Source organism: Apteryx rowi, unplaced genomic scaffold, assembly GCF_003343035.1.
Source record: "Apteryx rowi isolate R43461 unplaced genomic scaffold, aptRow1 scaffold_293, whole genome shotgun sequence".
In the NCBI taxonomy this organism is placed as follows: domain Eukaryota; kingdom Metazoa; phylum Chordata; class Aves; order Apterygiformes; family Apterygidae; genus Apteryx; species Apteryx rowi.
In genome coordinates this window covers 345,516-354,514 of record NW_020449341.1, presented here as the reverse complement: position 1 = coordinate 354,514, position 8,999 = coordinate 345,516, and positions in this window count along the sequence as shown.

Genomic DNA, 8,999 nt, shown 5'->3' with positions numbered 1-8,999 from the left:
TCCCGCCCCGCCGGGGGAGGGCGCTCCGCCACCCCCGCCGCCCTCCCCCAGCGCGCCCGCGGGGCCTGCGGGGGGACCTGGCAAGCGCAGGCGGCCCGGAGGAAGGATGCACAAAGGGGCATTGAGCCCCGCTTCCGAGCGGCTGGCAGCCCCAAAGAAAGGGAGGCTGGCGAGGAGAAGTCCACGTCGCCGCCTCGCCACGAGGGACCTGGCGGGTCCGCTTGGATGTAGCTGAGCGTGAAAGAGGAGTGTGACAGTCACAGCTGCGGCAAAAGGGCCCCCTCCTTCCCGCCCTGAGTGAAAACGGAAAAGGGAGAGCGTTGCATTCGTGTACGGCACGGTATTATGTGCGCCAGATCACCTTAGCTGGGATGCCCCGCAGACCCACGTTATCCCTAACAAGGTGACCACTAACAAAAAAGAGATGCAGACACCAAACATGAAATACTCTACTGAATAAAAATACAGGATCACACCACTATGGCAAAACACCTTCTCTTTTTTTAAAGGCTTTCCCATTAAGATTTTTGAAATCCGGTTTGGTACTTGGTAAGAAGAGATCACATTCCCCCACCATCATATGGCATTTATCCCAGTGCTGTCTGAATTTGCTGTTTGCTGTTGTTGACTGTAGATTACCTCCTGCCTCCAAAACTGACAGCATTTGGAAACTTTTAGAAAAGATAAAGAAAGAAAAGAGCATAAAACTATTTCAGCTATAAGATTTTTTTCTGCGAGAGGGAGAATGTTTTGTTCTTCAGGTTTTTCCTTGAAATTTATCCAAGGCCCTAGGCAGTGACCTTGTCTCTTGAGTGTTTTTCAGAAAGTAGCCTGGCTCTGTGAGACAAGCCTTGATGTCAGCTTTTCCAGACCTAAGGCTTGGTTAGATTCCAGAAGCATGAATCTAGCTCTTTAGCTCTCATAACAAAACTCAGGAACTAAGTAGAAAGGATTTTCTGTAATTTAGGAACAAACCTCAGCAATTTTCTACCTGGTCTAGCTATAAATAGAAGCATAAATAATTGTATTTTCTTAATATTTTAAATTGGATTTTGACTGCATTTCCTTCAGGCCCTTTCAGTACGACATACTCTTCGAGTGTAGGGCAATGAATGCTTCTGGTTGATTTTTATTTTAATATGTTACCTTTTGATTTTTCCTCAGAAAGACCTAACCCCTCTCTATTGCCAGGGATATAATTTTAATTCTTTTTAACACATAAGGCAGTTTTGGTTGGTCTTGATAATCTAACTAGGGATATGGACTAGTGCATCTATTTTCCTTTAACCTCAGCTCCCATCCACTTACTTTGAAGTGCAGACAGACACATAAAGTGTCAATGGTCATCTATGCTCTCCTGCAGCTGCTCAGTTTATGTCTGGCCTGCTTTTCTGATCTGTATTTCTGAGAGACTCTTTGACTAGTGCTCAGAAACCCAAGGACCGTAAGAAGGTCACTTGAAATAACAGACCCCTCAATGTTTTTTCATAAGGCTGGAAGGAAACAAGTCCCTTTTTTGTCCCAGTAAATAAATGCTGCCTCTCCAAAATATGCATAGAATACCATCCTTACTAGTACATCTCATACTGATGTCCACAAATCTAATCTCTGTCGTCAGCCAGAGCCTTAATGAATGAGGCGTATCCTTATTCATTGGCAGTGCCATGGTACAGTGCACATGGAGCTGACATGCACAGATACCATCAGTGACTCCAGTTCAGTCTGGGAACTGTGTTTTCTCAACACAGCTACATTCTCAAGAAGTTAGCAATGTTCACCACCAGTAGGCAAACCACTGCAGTCATGGCCTCACAGAGCTTTATCACTGTCGCCCAGGCAGTTGATGTGAACCCACACATCAACATGCAAACTGACCTAGTCACTTATCTATTTCATCTGATATGCACCATAATCAAATCCTTCCTACATGGTTTTACCAATATCTTCCTGAACTGACAGTGTCTCATGGCCYGCTACTGACAGGATGGAGTTAATCTACTGTTTATGTAGATACCATCTGCAGATATTCTGGAACCTCTGCTGATACTCCTTGTGCAGATCCTCATGTGTGTGCACAGTCCTGGTAGAGCTCCTTCCTCTGCACCCGTTGGGTCATGTTGCTTAGTACCAGCCTCATGGACTTTGTGTGATGTAAAACTCCTGAATTAACTTCACTGCTGGTATCTGGACTCCTTAAGGACATGTCTGTCTTACATCTTCTTCTACACAGTACTGCAACCTGGCCTTGGGAGGTAGCCACTTCAGCATTTTGCATAATTTAAGCAATCACACTTACACTTATGGCTTAGTTCTACCACAATTTCTGAACGTACTTAGCTAACAGAAGTACACAGTCTTAAGCAAAACATATTCCATAACACTTCACACCATGCTTTGGATGTAAAACAGGGTGTTCTGAAATGTCCATGTTCCTTCTGCTGCTTAGATAGATTGCCCAAGTCATCACACCAGGTTTTATGATGGTGAGATCCCAGCTTTCTGTGTTAGTGATGAATTGGAAGCAGGATAAATCAGCACTAGGAAATGTTCCATTACTGACACCTTTGTGGGGTGACAAGCCACAACCAAAAATGGTTTCCATTGCATCTCATGGCCCATATTTGCTTGTGTGTCCTTATGTGAGAGTTGTGTTAATGTCAACAGCTAGTACAAATCATCTTTTTGAGCTATGTAAATGCTTTGCTGGCTGGAACAGGGATAGCAGTGTGAAATACACTGACCTGGTGAGAATTTTAGTTTGCAGCTTAGAGATGAGCTTGAAGTTTCTTCTACACTGTCAGCAGAGTTTTAAGGGTTTAACAGGCTGTATCCCTGCCAGTAGAAAAGCCTGTGTGATGAAAGATGCTATTGGAGATTCCTCTCTGGACACCCTGGGCCTCATTCTCATTACACTAAACTCTTTACACCACTTCAGCAGCATAACTCAGCACCTTTGAGGTCTCTGTAAGGACCTGCTTGAAAGATGTAAATAAGCAGGTCAGGGCTGTGGCAACACAGTGCAGGGCACAGTGTAATAGATAATTCTTGCTTCCAAAGGCCATCCAGGGTGAACACGAGACTGCTCTAACCTTCTGCCTTTGGATATGAAACACAAAATTGCTTTTAGTTACCTTTTCCCACCCATTATATTCCTGCTTCACATGCCCTCCAGCATTCAGAGAATGAGGCGCTCAGCCTGAGGCTGGCTTCCTTTCCTCCTTTTACATGTCAGTCTTTGAAAAAATAAAGCACTGGGCAGCACAAAAAGGCTGCTAGGCTTATGTCATAGAAAAGATTGACCAAGAAGCTCTCTCATGTGGATTCCTCGTAATCAATGTTGGGAACTGTTGAGAATCTAATCAGTATGGCTGGTCACTAAGGGCTTAATACTTTGGTTATGGAAATGCAGTGAAATTGGTGCAATTAATGTTTGAAGTCAGATTTATCTTTCTTCTGTGTACCTCTGTAGATCCAGTACAGGAGGGGCACTCTCGCTACAACAATTCAGTTAAACCCATCCTTTCACCGTGCTGATAATATAATAGCCAGAAATAAAATATCAGACTCTGTAGAGTTTGATCACTAGCTAAGCGGATACTATGTTATAAGACTTTCATATAATTTAGTGATAACTCCATTATTCAAATGCTTCTGTTGTTTAAATAAAACTAACTCAATTTTTCTTGTTTAACATCTGTTACTGATTAACAATGCCCATCATTATAAGATTAAATGAGGAATCCTGGGACAAAGAAATACGTTTCAAGCCAAATTAAAATATAGTGCATTCAAGAGAATGGCACACATTTTGTTTGTCTCTCTTTTTGTTTTCGTCAGGATACCATTTCAGACCTCTTTCTGTTGTGCAGGATTTCAGACAAACCTTCCATGACTGGACTTTTCAAAAAATACAGAGTATGCTTCTTTAAATGAGGTAATTGATAGCTGTAGTGAGATATCAACATAGGATGCTAATAGGGATTAGGAGCACAGTTTTACTCTTTCTTCAGCAACCATCACTCATGCAAAACCAAAGATGGATCAATAAATGCCCTAAACTGTACAGATATCTGGAAGTGCAGAGCATCCTATACCCATGTATGCAACAAAGAATAGAAGTGACACCAAAGCCTAACTGCCCGATATCACTCAAAAGCATTTTAGGTATTAAATCCCGCTGAAAGCTTGGAAGTGATTCAGGGTCCTGAATCACTTAGGCACATTGGGAATTTTACCCATCTGACTTTTGAACATCTGATCTCTTAATATTCTCACTGTATATTGAAACATATAACATAAAACATATATTACTTTTTAATTAAGCAACCTGAAAATAATGTGTAGTTGAAAACAGAAGAGATTTCCTCCATTTATGGACAACAGAGCAGGGTATTCTCAGCACATTTTAACCTGTTTTGAATCCCTGCTGTAAATCTCAGTGCAGCTCTGATCTCAGTACAATACAGAAATGGCCAGATTTTAGTTGCTATTGTGTCAGATGGGATGATGTTACTTTAGGGCTGAGTGTGATCTGATTTCATGGTGCTGCAGAAAAATCTAATGTCAAAAAAGGGCAGTAGAATGTCCTAAACTAAAATTACCTCAAGTGTCCTCTAGTTATCTAAGACATTTGCCAATCCCACTAATAAACTATTTCAGTGTTCTTGGTGAGTCATACAAAATAACTGGGTTTAGTCTATTGATGTGCTGCTCTTTAGAAATCCCAGTTTAAACAAAGGTGATATATGTCTCAGGGAGAAGGCACTTGTGTGGCTGCACAAGTGGTATAGAATGGCCCTACATACAAAGCAGTGGTGCAAATGAAGTTTTGTGCTGCATAAATGCCATGGGAAGGGCTTTGCTGGAACTGAGGACCCTATGACAGGCAACATAATGCAGGCAAGAGCAGAGGAGGCACGTTTACACCAGATGCCTTCTAAGAGCAACGCATACCTTAGGCAAAGCTTAGGAGCATGTTCAGCAGACTACCTGCCTGCTGTAGAAGTTCAGCTAAAATAATGCCAGGACCGGCTAACATCAGAGAATTAGTTAAGATTTAATTCTGGTGTCTCTTGATCACTGGTGAAAACAAAGTGGTCTGTGACTGTGCACTTCATTCTTGCAGATTCTCCCTTAGGTTACAAATTGGTGTGATGTGAAATTAGGAGAGTCCTGACTACCCACGGGTACCTCATTATGAACTATCAGACATTTATTGAGATTGGTTAAGCCGGTAGGACAGCTGGACTATGATGATTTAAAGAAGGAAGCAAATACTACTAAATATCTCCAGGGTCTTCTCTGCTTCTTAAGGTATTTTGGCAGTTGTTATTTATGATCTATTATTACGATAGCTACCCTTTAAAGAACTCCAAAATCTGAGGCTCTTCTTAAAGAATCAGGCTGCACTAAAGCCAGCCACTTTCCTGGCTCCCAGCTTTACTTATTGAAGATGCAATTGTTTTAACTTTATACCATTAGTCCTTTATTTATTTTAATGTTTGCCTTTGTTTTCTTTTGTGCTTAAGAGAAAAACTATTAAAAAAAATCCAAAATGTAACAAAAGTGCCTAATATTAAGTATCACTTACAATAGCTGTCCAGTTATTGTAAAATCAATACAAGACAACAGCTTTCCAAACTGTTACAATTTCAGCATGGCCAAATGTAAAGTCACACATTGAGGAAGAAAGAAATACAGTCTTCTAAATAATCAGCCAACTATTTTCTGGGCAATAATAACTCTGAGAGAAACTTGGAAGACATATAAATAAGCTGAACACATTAATTTAAAACAGTCCTTATGTGCATAAACAGAAGAATAAATAGCACATAGTTTTAAGGAGATTAGATGTCTTGCATTTGACTTGCTGCAACTGATTCTGGAAGACTTGTGTAGATTTGGTGTTCAGAGCAGCCCAATTAGAGTATTAGTAGACTCTGTACTACAGTACTACAGAGTACTACTCTGTAGTAAGGCCCAAGGATTCTATGTTATAACAAAGATAGGGAATGATTTTTATCATCATCAATCCAAACTTGCACAGTATTAAAKAAACAGGTGATGTCTAAGTGTCATATTCTCTTTCTATAGCCTTAGAATACACCACGGAGGCTGTCTAACAATTACTAAGTGAGACTATTTGACATTCAGTATAATCACTCTCAAGCTAAATCCTTGCAGCATAATAAAAGACAATTCTGTGTAGTCTGTGGGGTTGGATTTAAGAAACTTTTGGAATAACTCAATGTACTTTTGTTCTGTTTGTCCACAGTGAAGCTTCTTATTTGCTGTGATACCCTGCAATCACACCCAGTATCAGCTGAGATTTAGATAAAAAGTAAAATAAGTTTTATTTGACCAAATTACAGATTTAAGTAAATAACTACTAGATTTGGAAAACAGATACAAAACAATAATAGGCCTCATTAAAAACCTGCATTTGGATAAATTCCCAGAGTTCCCCTCCACTCCATCCAGCTAAGGACTGACAGGACAGAGTCACAGCTTACTAAAGCCCAAACTGCTTCCTCTGATGACGCTCCAACCATGTTCACCTGGGATTGTCTCCTCTGAACTGGGATCTCTTAGCTGGTGCAAGCCCCTTCCCACAAACTCCTAAACTCACAGGGGGTCCCAAGGAGCGCTCATGCGCCCCGAGACATTTCTGCATTCCACAGTCTTGATTAGTGATTTTAATTAGGTTATCAATTTATGGGCCTACTGTTAATGGAAAGATGTCTCACATAGATTAGGAAGAGGTACTTTTGAAATGTTACCTGGGTGATGACACTGGGTGATCTAGAATTACGCATCTAGCCTGTCAATGCATTCACAGAGTGCAACAATAATCATACCCCTGCTTTGCATACTGGTTTGTGAAAAAGCATTGAGTCATTTCTGAGTCTTCATGAGTCTAAATACATAAACGTCCTGGAATGCATAATTGTAGAGCAACTTACAACATTGTAGGGTTAAGACAGTTCATTACCAGCTTTAAATAGAAACCAGTAACAAGACAAATTTGGGGACGACTTCAGTCACCCCTGCTGTTTGGAGACAATCACTGAGAAAGAGAAATAAGAGTGGACTCTTCAGTCCAGACACAAAGATATGAAAACTCTAATCACTAGAAGTTAAGCCTAGAGAAATTTATATTAAAAATGAAGTGTGTAGTAGCTGTGAGGAGACTTAACCACTAGAACAACTTTCAAAGTGCCTTAATAGACTCTGTCCCTGCAAATTGTAAAATACACTAACAACCACAGCTATTAGACATGATGCAGGAAGTAATTCAGAGAAGTTCTATATCCTGTATTATGCAAGAAATCACATGAGATTGTCACAACGGGCAAGTCTAAATTAGGAAGCCTGAAAATACAGCCAGCTTCCTGAGTGTGGGTTCAGGTTTTTGTTAAAGCCAGACTCCACTCTGGCAAAAGATGCAGATATGTATGGAAAAGAAAGTAGGTATGTAGTCCCTGTTGGACAACCACTGGATTTACATCCTGGACTGTACTGTAGCAAGTGCCAGTGGGGAAGTATAGATGCGTCCACTATTCCTTTAATTCCATCCATCTATGTGTACATGTTTCAAAAGATTTTCCCCTCAGTGTGGACGTGGTAAACATAACCCAGAGCCTCTATGTGTCACAAGCTCCTTAACTAATCTCATAATGGTTAAACAAGGCCTCTGATAGCATCTTCCCCCAGAGCCTTTGAAACACTGTTGAACAGGAGATCTATGCTGCAGCCAGAGAGGTCAGAAGCAGCAGAACGTGTAGGAGGCTGACTTCCTTATGCTAAGACTGGCTCAGCTGTTATGGTAAAAGCAGGGCTATGGAGAGAAAGCATGTGACACGACTTTCATTCCTTTAACCCCTTCTCACTGTCCTTCATCTTCCCCACCCTTACGCTCCTCCTTAAATATCAGCATTTTATTTTATCCTTTATAAATATACCTAGGAATTTCCACTCAAAACTGTCCACATTAGAAAGAAAAAGAAGTTGCAAAATCAAGAGTTCAAACTTGCTATCTGAAAGAACAGGCCTGGAGGAAACTTATTTCAGCATCTTACATTGCAACACCATCTTTAATTGCCTGGTCACATACTGTTTCTTCTGGAGAAGCTTTTCCTCTCTCAGTGCTTAAGACACAGGGTATTCAGGGACTGGCTCGGGGCTCCTTAGTGAGTCTGTTTGATACATAAGATCTCTACTTAGTGCTACTGGGAGCTGCAGTGGTGATCGCACTGTTGAGATCTTGTGGTTGTGGTATGTAGTTGCATGCCATCCTGTTCATCTGTTTCTGTGCCCCTTTCCATGTAATGCTGAGTTGCCCTTCTGCTACCTCATTTCATTGAATATGGAGGCAATTAAAGAGATTAGTTTCTTACATTAGACATTTAAAGCACTAACCTATGCTGGGCATAAGCAGGAATAGGTGAGCAAAGCAGGGGAGAGCACTGAGGAAAGGAATTGAATAGACTGATGACTATGGGTAAAAGTCTTAGTTGACAAGCCACCGTCTGCATCACAGACATGTTTTATATATTTGGAGGCACACCTGCCCCCTGCAGGCTGTCACAGCCAGGCAGGAGGCGCGCAGGCGCGAGGTGCCGCTGGCGCTGCTGAGGGGCGGGTGGAGGGGGGCGGCCCATTGGAAACCTTCATCTGCCCCTCACGGCTCTGTTTTGAAAGCGCAGGAAAATATTTCTAATTTAAAAAGCTTTTCGATGATGGTTTCTCGTTTTAACAGAAAGGGTGGGCACGCGGAGGACTGAATCCCATCCCTGCGGGCGAGGCGCGCCGGGAGCGGGAGGTCGCCGCGGGCGGGCGGCGCCCTCTGCCGGCGCCGGCAAACGCGGCTTCTTCGTCTCGGCGAGAGCCGGGCTACCGGGGCGTTTCTGCCCTGGTTTCCTCGCGGCAGCGCTGAGTTTCAATTCATACTAAAAGGAGTCCAAAATTATCATTCCTGAGGCGCTGCGAGGCCGGGGGGG